Source organism: Oryx dammah, unplaced genomic scaffold (genome assembly GCF_014754425.2).
Source record: "Oryx dammah isolate SB20612 unplaced genomic scaffold, SCBI_Odam_1.1 HiC_scaffold_12, whole genome shotgun sequence".
NCBI classification, from domain to species: domain Eukaryota; kingdom Metazoa; phylum Chordata; class Mammalia; order Artiodactyla; family Bovidae; genus Oryx; species Oryx dammah.
The window spans coordinates 26,670,521-26,681,687 of record NW_024070196.1 but is presented as its reverse complement, the minus strand read 5'-3'; the positions used below and the strand labels follow the sequence as shown (position 1 = coordinate 26,681,687).

The following is an 11,167-nucleotide window of genomic DNA, read 5'->3' as shown; positions in this document are numbered from 1 at the left end:
AGTCCAGCATTTTGCATGATGTACTCTGCATATGGGCTCCCATTGTGGCTCAGCTGCTGAAGAATATGCCTGCAATGCAGGAGACCTGAGTTCAATCCCTGGGTTGAGAAGATGCCCTGGAGAAGGGAAAGGCTATCCACTCCAGGATTCCAGCCTGGAGAATTCTGTGGATTGTATAGTCCATAGGGTTGCAAAGAGCTGAACACGACTGAGAAACTTTCACTTCACTCTGCATATAAGTTAAATAAGCAAGGTAACAATATACAGCCTTGTTGTACTCCTTTCCCAATTTTGAACCAGCCCATTGTTCCATGCCCGGTTCTAACTGTTGCTTCTTGACCTGCATACAGATTTGTCAGGAGGCAGATAAGGTGGTCTGGTATCCCCATATCTTTAAGAATTTTCCATAGTTTGTTGTGATCCACACATTTAAAGGGTTTTTCATAGTCAATGAAGCAATTTTTTTTTTCTGGAATTCTCTTGCTTTTTCTATGATCCAACAGATGTTGACAATTTTATCTCTGGTTCCTCTGACTGTTCTAAATCCAGTTTTAACATCTGGAAGTTCTTGATTCACATACTGTTGAAGCCTAGCTTGGAGAATTTTGAGCATCACTTTGCTAGCATGTGAGATGAGTGCAGTTGTGTGGTAGTTTGAACATTTTGGCATTTTCTTTCTTTGGGAATAGAAGGAAAACTGACCTTTTCCAGTCCTGTGCTACTGCTAAGTTTTCCAAATTTGCTATAAGTCCTAACAGACAGACAATTAAATATTCAATTACAGTTTGGTTTTAAATATATTATGAAACATAGCAGTTTAATAGAAGTACATATTAAGGATACTTGATGGAAATCAGTTTTTCAGGAAGGTTTAGCCAAATGAAGCTGTGATGGAAGTGCACACAGTCTAAAACGGTAATATTGAAAGCATAGTGTGCTCAAAAAGAACACAAGATGAGAGTGGAAAATTCCTCTAAGAGGATAAAATTTCATGTGACTTAATCTTATGATGTGGTAGAAGATGAAGCTGTGTAAGGGAGGGCATGTTAAGCCAAGCTTAAAATTAATTATAAGCAGAAATAACTTCAAGCATGGGTGCATTATAATAACATTATATTGCAGAGTAATTATTCTGATTTGCAATTGAAAATTTATTTTGAGTGAAGTAGGTTTTGAAACAAAGAGAATATTGAAAGAGTGACTGAACAAATAAGAAAATGACTTCTCATTACCATGTATTCTATTTTTTTAAAACTTGAAAAGCAGATTTTATTATATGTATAGTTGTACTTATTTTTCTTTAGTATTTTTCAGGTAATTAGGTACACTTCTGTTCCATTATTTTAAACAGCTACATAATATTTCATGTAATAAATGACTGGATTAAATTACTATTGTGGCTACAAAAAACACTCAATATGTTAACACTGAATAAAAATTTAGATATGCAGGACAGTACTGTTAACTATAGGCTCAACATTGCATAGCAGACCTCTATAACTTATTCATCTTGAATATTTGAAAACAACACTATGTTGTTTTGAATAGCAATACTTTTCCCCACCCAAACCCCTGCCAACTACCATTTTATTCTGCTTCTATGAGTCTGAATAGCCTTTCACTTAGCCTTCTTTATGGTCCAGCTCTCACATCCATACATGACTGCTGGAAAAGCCATAGCCTTGACTAGATGGACCTTTGTCAGCAAAGTGTTGTCTCTGCTTTTTAATATGCTGACTAGGCTGGACATAACTTTTCTTCCAAGGAGCAAGCCTCTTTTAATTTCATGGTTGCAGTCACCATCTGCAGTGATTTGGGGGCCCAGGAAGATAAAATCTGTCACTGTTTCCATTGTTTCCCCACCTGTTTGCCATGAAGTGGTGGGATTGGATGCCATGATCTTTGTTTTGTGAGTGTTGAGTTTTAAGCCAGCTTATTTCAATCTCCTCCTTAACCTTAATCAAGAGGTTCTTCAGTTCTTCTTTACTTTCTGCCATTAGAGTGGTTTCATCTTCATATCTGAGGTTGTTGATATTTCTCCTGACACTCTTGATTCCATCCTGTGATTCATCCAGCCCAGCATGTCACATCATGTACTCTGCATAGAAGTTAAATTTATAGAGTGACAATATACACCTTTGATGTATTTCTTTCCCAATATGAACCAGTCTGTTGTTCCATGTCTGGTTCTAACTGTTGCTTCTTGACCTGTATACAGGTTTCTCAGGAGACAGGTTAGGTGTCAAGTATTCCCATCTCAGAATTTTCCACAGTTTTCTGTGATCCACACAGTCAAAGGCTTTAGCACAGTCAATGAAGCAGAAGTGGATTTTTTTTCTGGAATTTCTTTGCTTTTTCTGTGATCCAATAGTTGTTGGCAATTTGATCTCTGGTTCCTCTACCTTTTCTAAATCCAGCTTGTACGTGTGGAATTTCTCAATTCACATAGTGCTGAAGGCTAGCTTGAAGGATTTTGAGCATGACCTTGCTAGCATGTGAAATGAGTGCAATTGTGCGGTAGCTTGAACATTCTTTGGCATTGCCTTTCTTTGAGATTGGAATGAAAACTGACTTTTTCCAGTCCTGTGGCCACTGCTGGAATCATGTAGAATTTGCCCTCTGTAACTGGCTTATTTCACTTAGTATGAAGTTTTCCAAGTTCATCCAAGTTATTATATATTATAGAATTCCTCTTTTATAATGCTAAATTATATATTTAGCCATATATATATGTATATATATATATATATGGGAGAAGGCAATGGCAACCCACTCCAGTACTTTTGCCTGGAAAATCCCATGGACAGAGGAGCTGGTAGGCTGCAGCCCATGGGGTCGCTAGGAGTCGGACATGACTGAGCGACTTCACTTTCACTTTTCACTTTCATGCATTGGAGAAGGAAATGGCAACCCACTCCAGTATTCTTGCCTGGAGAATCCCAGGGACTGGGGAGCCTGGTGGGCTGCTATCTATGGGGTCGCACAGAGTCGGACATGACTAAAGTGACTTAGCAGCAGCAACATATATATACACACACCTTGTATACACACACACACACACACAAACACACACATATGCATGTATATACTACACACAGATATATAGTATATACACAGATATACTAAGATTGACTATTATTTAGGTGGTATACAAGTTCATTTTTAAAATAATTAATATCAAGCTGCTAATTTCAGCACATTCTACTTAACATTCATTAGTATTTAGGAAGTTTGACATCTGCAGTCTCGAAAGCTAGATTTATTGATTTATTTGGCTGAAAATCCTGCATGCAAAATTATCAACTTCATATGCAAATAATGTAAAATCCGCATAAGATGGCTTGTTGCTTTGTTTTACATAATGTTGTTCCCTCCAATCTATTACGGTGTGAATTGTTTGAAGTGAGTGTGTGCTCAAGCTGCTCAGTCATGTCTGACTCTTTGTGACCCCATGGACTGTAGCTCACCAGGCTCCTCTGTGCATGGAATTTTCCAGACAAGAATACTGGAGTGTGCTGTCATACCCTCCTCCAGGGGATCTTCCTGACCCTGGGATTGAACCACATCTCCTGCATCGGCAGGCGGATTCTTTATCGCTAAGCCACTTAGGAAGTCCCTTGTTTGAAATAATCAAACTCAGTTGAAAATGTTAATATTTTTAAAAAGCATTTGTTTTCAAACTCTTTTTGAGAATTTAAGTGACAAGGTCATTTTTGCTGAGTTTTTGCTAATAATGATAAATGTCTTGCTTGATAATTGATTACCTTGTTCACCTCTCAGTTTCTTAAGTTTTCAAAAGGTCATAACAAAGGGAAACCTGCAATTATAATAAAGGACAAAAATAAACAGAAAAATTAAGAACTGCACAAACAATTTGGGAATGCATAGAATTTTAAAACTACTCAAAATTTCTCTGAATAGTAGTCCTGAAAATAATAACATTGACATCTCAATCGTCTAATTTGACATTTCCAGGTTTTTTCTGTATGGATAAAACGGTCTAGATAGTTTATTTACAAGGTCCATTATACTCAGTATTTTTTAAGTACATATTATTTATGTACTATACATATTTAGAATAGTTACATGTAAGAAATTCCATTTATTCAACACAATTTTGAGAAGTCTTCATGTCAAAGCACATTTCAGATTAGTGTATTATAGCATTCTCTAAAAAATAGAGAATGTTCCTGACACATTCATGAAAGTCCTTTAGGTGACAAATTATGGGTCTAGAATTCATCAGTGAGTATCTTACCTTTAAATTAGACACTGATAGACAAATCTAATCTAAAGAAAGAAGAGACTTGGCACCTAATTTTATTCCAAACTAAAAGATTTCTGAAGAAAAAAGAAAGCAAACCACCCTAACAAAATTGAGGACATACTTACTTTTAAGGACAATTTTGTAGACAGTCTCAAGGAATAATTTGAGCTGTATTTTAATCACCTATTGTTGAGGTATAGATGCTTTGTACTCCCCAAGGAGTTTCATGGATATCTTGAAGATATCATGTATCTTTTTGCTCTAAACTCAAACTTAAAGCATGTACACCCGTGGTGCATTCATGTCAATGTATGGCAAAACCAATACAGAATTGTAAAGTAAAATAAAAAAAAATAAAAAATAAAATAAAAAAGAAGCAAAAAATAAATAAATAAAAATAAAGCAGTCTGTAAAATATTGCTGTATTAAAAGAGCAACTGGAACTCGGCACCTCCCACCCTCGGCTCCGCGCAGCGGGCAGCAGAATGAGTCTGCGTATCTTCAGTGACGAAAATGTCACTGGTGACAAAAGTACAGAAAATTGCGACTTCCTGTTTTCACCACGGGAACTTACCAGAAGATCATCTGTTCTCCGTCTGTCACAGAGAACGTGCCACCGAAAAGCACAGACAAAGCTGTGAAGGTGACTTTTCAGACTCCTCTGCGGGACCCATAGACACACAAGATCTTAAGTCCCAGAGTGGGCAGCAAGCTCAAAGCCTGTTTTGCTCTGGGCGACCCCATTGGATTAGAAAACTGCCATGAAGTCTGTACCCAGAAAGAGAATCAACAGTTCACCAAGGAAACAGACACCAAAACGACCCATGGAATTCTCCAGAAGCCAGTACTGATCAACGCCGAGCCCCCTTCAGAGGACATGAGACCAGCCTCTGAAGACCAGTCTCCTGGTGGGCCCCCCTCAGCTTCCCTGGTCAGCCTGGGTCCCTCAAGCTCTTCCCAGATACCAGAGAGTGTTGAAAACCCCGAGGCCTCCCGAGGACCAGCGCCCAGCAGCTCTGAGTGCGCCCGGGAAGAGCACGTCCCCCTCGGCCCTCAGAGGAGAGCATGCCCCTTGGCCCCGCGACTCCGGAACAGCCCCCCAGGGTGGTGTCCCAGGACGCAGCAGAGGACCTGCTCAGCTCTTTTGGAGGGGGTCCCTGGTCCCCTCGCCGGGCCTGCCTCGCCCTCTGGTACCCACCCTGGAGAAAAACCCCTCGTGGACCTGCCTGGAGCGGCCCCAGCGGGCTCCATGGATGCCACTGGCCTCGAGGACACGGCCCTGACCAGCCCAGGAGAGGCTGCAGGGGCCACACACGCCAGGGCTCAGGGGGAGGAGGCCCATGGCCAGGCCGCTGGCTCTCTGAGGAGCGAGCCCGTCCGGCTGGAGTTTGACTTTGCTGACGCCACCGGCAAAAGGTCCCCCCGACCTGCAGAAGCGAGGAAGGTCCTGGGTCTCAAAGCCCCGCTCCAGGAGACCAGAGGCGAGGCCCGGAAAGGCCCCTCCGGAGGCCAGCAAGGTTGCAAGCTTGCTCTACATGAGTCCAACGGCCTGAGCTGGGACAAGCCAGATGACCTAGACTGTAACCCGGCCGCAGACACTGGAGAGGCCCGCCCCCGGAGCACCGGCAGAGCGGCCAGACCACAGAGGCCTTCTCTCTGAGCCGGCGGGCGTGCTCAGATGACACACCTGGGACGAGGGCCCCAGCAAGGACCCCAGGAGCGGCGGGTTGGTGGGGGGGTGGACCCCAGGCTCTTCAGGGGGGTCAGCGCCCCTCGGCAGCCCAAGCAGTGAGCCACCGACTGCACCCACCAACCGCACGCCCCCCACTGAGAGAGAGCCGGAGCCCACCGTGGACCTGAGTGGGGAGCAGTTCCGGGACCCCGCAGAGGTCCTAGGCTCAGGGGCCAAGGTGGACTACCTGGAGCAGTTTGGGGCATCCTCATTTAAAGAGTCAGCCCTGAGGAAGCAGTCACTACCTCAACTTCAACCCGCTTCTGCAGGACAGTCCCCAGGGACTGGCACCCAGCAGCAGCACGGGCCCTCTGGCCTCCGAGGAGAGCCCTGGGGTCACGCAGACAGTGGGCGGCTTCTCTCCTGGTCTCCGTGCTTACAGTGTGGATGCACCTTCCTCTGGAAGCCCCCTACAGGCCCAGCTGCTTGACCTGGACTTCCCAGGAGCCCCGGGCGGCTGGCCCGGCTCTGTGTGACCTTGGGCCCCGGGGTTCCACTGCTGTCTGTGGGGCCGATCGTGGACATGCTGCAGTATAGCCAGAAGGACTTGGACTCGGCGGTGGAGGCCACGCAGAAAGAGAACGAGGTGCTGCGGGGCAAGTGCGCAGCGCTGCAGGAGAGGCTCCTGGAGATGAGGAAGATCATGGACAGCTTTGAGGGGACTGTCTACCAGGTGATGGAGGAGTCTCAGAAACAGAAGGAACTCGCCAAGGCCAAAATGCAGAAGGTCCTGAAGGAGAAGGTACAACTGATGGCCGACTTGCACTCCATGGAAAAGTCATTCTCCCACCTCTTCAAGCGGTTTGAGAAACAGAAGGAGAACGAAAAGCCGCTGAAGGAGTGTGTCGAGGATTACATAGAGAGGGTGGAGAAGGAGGCTCAGAAGTACCAGGCGCTGAAGGCGCAGGCGGAGGAGAAGCTCCAGCAGGCAAGCGAGGAGATCGCCCAGGTCCGCTGCAAGCCCCAGACGGAATCTCTGGCACTGCAGGTTGTCCTGAGGAAGGAGCAGATGTGTGTCCACTCTCTGAAGAAGGTGGTGGAGCAGAAGACTAAAGAGAATGATGAGCTGACCAGGATCTGTGACGACCTCATTTCCAAGAGGGAGAGAATCTGACGTGACAGCCCCGAACTTGCTGTCTTCCCTTTGTGTGTGTCTGTCTGTCTAGGTTTTTCTTCTTTGCGTGTGTGTGTCTGTCTGTCTAGGTTTTTCTTCTCTATTGACGTCAATTCTTTTTTCAATTCGTTTTTAACCTAGGTTGCTTTAGTAAAAAACTAAATAAAGTTTCTCTTAAATCTAAAAAAATAAAAAATAAAAGAGCAATTGTTAATTACTCTTAGGTTACTCTTTTTTTTTTCTAATTTCTTTTTTTTTTTTAATTAAAAAAAAAACCTCTCAATTCTTGAATATGGTGTGAATTTTTTGGTATTTGGTTTTATCTTCACATGTCAATCTGATTTTTTTCCTTCATATTTTCTTCAAATTTAATTTTATATATATTCACATAGACTCATATTTGCCATCAATTAACTCTGCCTGGCCTATTCTGAGTTAAATAATGCAGGTTCTATATATAAATGTCAAAATACTTCTATTATTTTTTCCTCTCTCCTTTGATAAATCCTCTATGACCTAATAGTAGAACTAAACACTTTATTTATCCTTGTCACTTTCTCAACATGATTCTTATTTCAAAGCAGTTAACTCCCACTCCTAGAATTAAAACTGAATGCCTAGTGCAGAGTACAATATAATTGACAAGCAAGCTTTTCCAGATGCTTTCTGAGACTAAGTATGAGCTTCCATTAATGTCGTACTTAGCTTAATAGTTTTGAGAATTCTAACTCAGGTTCTTGTGAATACTTCAATAAAAATATAATACTATCTCTTCTCCAATTCATTCCATCCATTTCTTTTCTAATTATAATTAAAATTACTATATCAAAATTCATCACCAATTATAAGAAAATGCATATCTGAAAAATTTCCTCAGTGTACAATAAGATGTGTGGAGAACAAATCAATCTTGAATTCCCTGAGTCTGACCTTGTATTGATTAGTGTGATTACTATTGTCTTTCCTTTCTTTGATGAACTTACCCTCTGAAAGTACTGCTAACAATAGCATTAACATATAATTCTAAAAATTTAAGATTATATATTCATTTATTCTCTATTTTCCTTCTGATAGTAATTTGTTCATTATATTATTGCATTGTTACAATTACCACATTCTCATGATTATAACACAGTTTCTGATGCCACATGTATTTTTATTGTTCTTTCTGTTAACAAATTGATCCATTTTACAAACCTCTATAGTCCAGTCTTTGTATTAGGAAAAAGGGATATAGAGACAAATAAGGTGGCTCAGAGGTTAAAGCATCTGCCTGGAATGCAGGAGACCCGGGTTTGATCCCTGGGTCAGGAAGATCCTCCTGGAGAAGGAAATGGCAACCCACTCCAGTACTCTTGCCTGGAGAATCCCATGGAGGGAGGAGCCTGGTAGGCTACAGTCCATGGGGTCGCAAAGAGTTGGACACAACTGAGCGACTTCACTTCACTTTCACTAAGGTGTAATCTCTGTCATCAGAGAACTGAGACTGGTTAAGTGATTAATAAGAAATCAGTAATTAGATAATTGTAATATTATTTTGATTTTCTTGCTGCACTGAGATTCTTTTACTTTAAAATATTTAAATTATTAAATTAGGTCAAAGTGTTGCACAATGTTTCAAAAACTTGAGGATATAATTGCATTCTCATCAACTGCATGTTAAGTATTACTAAAATGAAATGTAATGGACTATCTCTGGGTCATGCTGAAATATTTTTATGGTGATATCATTAATAAAATGTCTACCAAGTTTTCTCTAATTTTACATCCCACTATTATTTAAATATGAGCAATATATTAACAGACTCTCTTGGAGATTTTACTTGGAAAATGATCTTTCAGATTTTTTTATTGTATTAATTTTGCTCTAAAAAAGATATCCCATAGTTTATTAACACTGTTATAAAAATGTATTCTCTCATCTAGCCAAGATGGAGTAATCACTACAGGAATATATATTCAGTAAAAATGAATAAAAAAATTGGGGAAAATACTTAAGACAACTATTTTTCAATGTTATTTAACAGGCAGTGTTGGAATTTTATGCCTGAAAGAGGAGGGAAATAATACATGTTAAGCAACCTATGAATGTTGGCTTTATAGTTGACTTTACCCTTCAGATTTTTAGTTTAGGGATGGAAAACTGTGGTATCTCTGAGCTGGAAAAGTAGAACTTGGAGTTCAGGGCCAGTGGAGTAGCTGTAGTTTGTGACGTTAGGTTATTATTAAACAGGATCCTACTCAGGAAAGGAGCTCCAAATATTGGCTTTAAGGATCCTTTCTATTTCTGACTGAATAGTAAGATGATGTATGCAAAGCAGTCTTCCATGAGGTTTGACAGAGGACAGTTACTGGGGAGTAGGGGCCCAGATGAAATGCTTAGAGGTCAAAAAGTACTGGCAGAAATGGGAATTTTGATGAAAAAAAAATGCAGAGACCTCACTTGAATAATGCAGGCTCTCAGTGGAGATTCCAGATAATACCAAGTTTTAAATAAAATTATTTTCAAAAGAGTGAAACTTAATGTAAACTGTGGACTTTGGATGATAATGATGTGTCAATATAGTATAGTTTCATCAGTTGTAAAATTGGAGGAAGATGTTGCTAATGCGTGAGTAGTTGCATGTGTGGTTTAGGGAGTACATGAGAAATATCTATACCTTCCTCTCAGTGTTTCTGTGAACCTATATTTGCTCTAAAAAAGTAAAGGCCTGAAAACCAAAAATGTGATAGCAGTGATGGCACACGACTTCCAAAGTTATATCATAAAATGTTATATAAGACTTCTACCTGGCTCCTTCTGTCTTGTGGCACTTATCTTTGGATCCAGGTATTGTGCTCTAAGGAAACCCAAACTACCTCTATAATCAGAGGCCCTTTGAAGAATGAAAACTGAGGCTCCTGTTTAACAGTCACTGTCAACAACTAGACAAGTGAGAGCATGAACCTTTAACGATTCCAGTATTTGATCTTTGATTCTCTAACCTGAGGCCATAGAGACAATAGAACTTATACAAGGAATCCCCACTTTGTCCTTTTCAATGTTCTGATTTATGGTGATAATGTATGGCTATTTAGTGACAATAAATTTGGGGATAATCTATTACAATACCACAAAGATGCCATCTTTGTACCGACCATTGTCATGGTCAAATTTACTTCTTTAATGACCCACCTTAAGTTCCATTTTCCAACAATAAAATAATTAACCAACTTACAACATCAGCATGTTTGTCATTTTCTTGCTTCATTGTACATATCTCTTCATTGCAAATACCTCATTGGATTCAGTTATCTGCACTTATGTAGCTTATTAAATCTGTGGGAAAAAAAATAAACTCAACCATGCTGACTGATCTCACCTTTAAATCAGGACCACCATGTCCAGTGAGACTTTTAATATCTATTCAGAGCATTTAAAAAGAGCTCATTTTATTGTATCATATCTAATAAATGACATGATGTCTTGGATACCATTAAATACAGGTAACACTGCAACTTATATGTATATCTTAGTTTAATTGCTGTCTTCCAGTGGGTGGTACTTTTGATCCATTTCTTTTCCTATAACTCCATGAAATTAAATTTAATTAAATTATGTTTTATTAAAGTAGATCTTAATTTTATAGTACTAGTATTAACATATATAAAGCATTACCTTATGGTTTCCCCATTTCTTAATTCCTTTAAATTCATATTAAATGAAAATAAAGCAAAATAATCAATTCTTAAACTTTTTGCAGTTTCATCAGAAGAAAATGTTATTACAAAACAGAAAAAAGTTACACAATTCTACTTAAGAAAAAAATGAAGGATCTTGAAGCAATTTATTATTTAGATCAAATACTGCAATAAATAACAAGTGATTGCAATTTTTATCTATAATACTTCTACCCCTGTACAGCATGTTAGTTCTAATCTATTTGAGAACATTATTCAACTATAATACCAGTCTTCCATAAAATATAATGTAATAAAATGTAATTAAAACATGCATTGTTAGTAATGCAGCAAAAGCAAATAACTCAGTGGTTTAATAATATAACAAATTATT

The 11,167-nt window shown here is 40.0% G+C and overlaps 1 pseudogene; it reads left to right on the top strand.

The window, feature by feature from the left end:
• Positions 1–4,712: 4,712 nt before the first annotated feature.
• LOC120870941 lies at positions 4,713–7,146 on the top strand (annotated as a pseudogene).
• Positions 7,147–11,167: the final 4,021 nt, after the last annotated feature.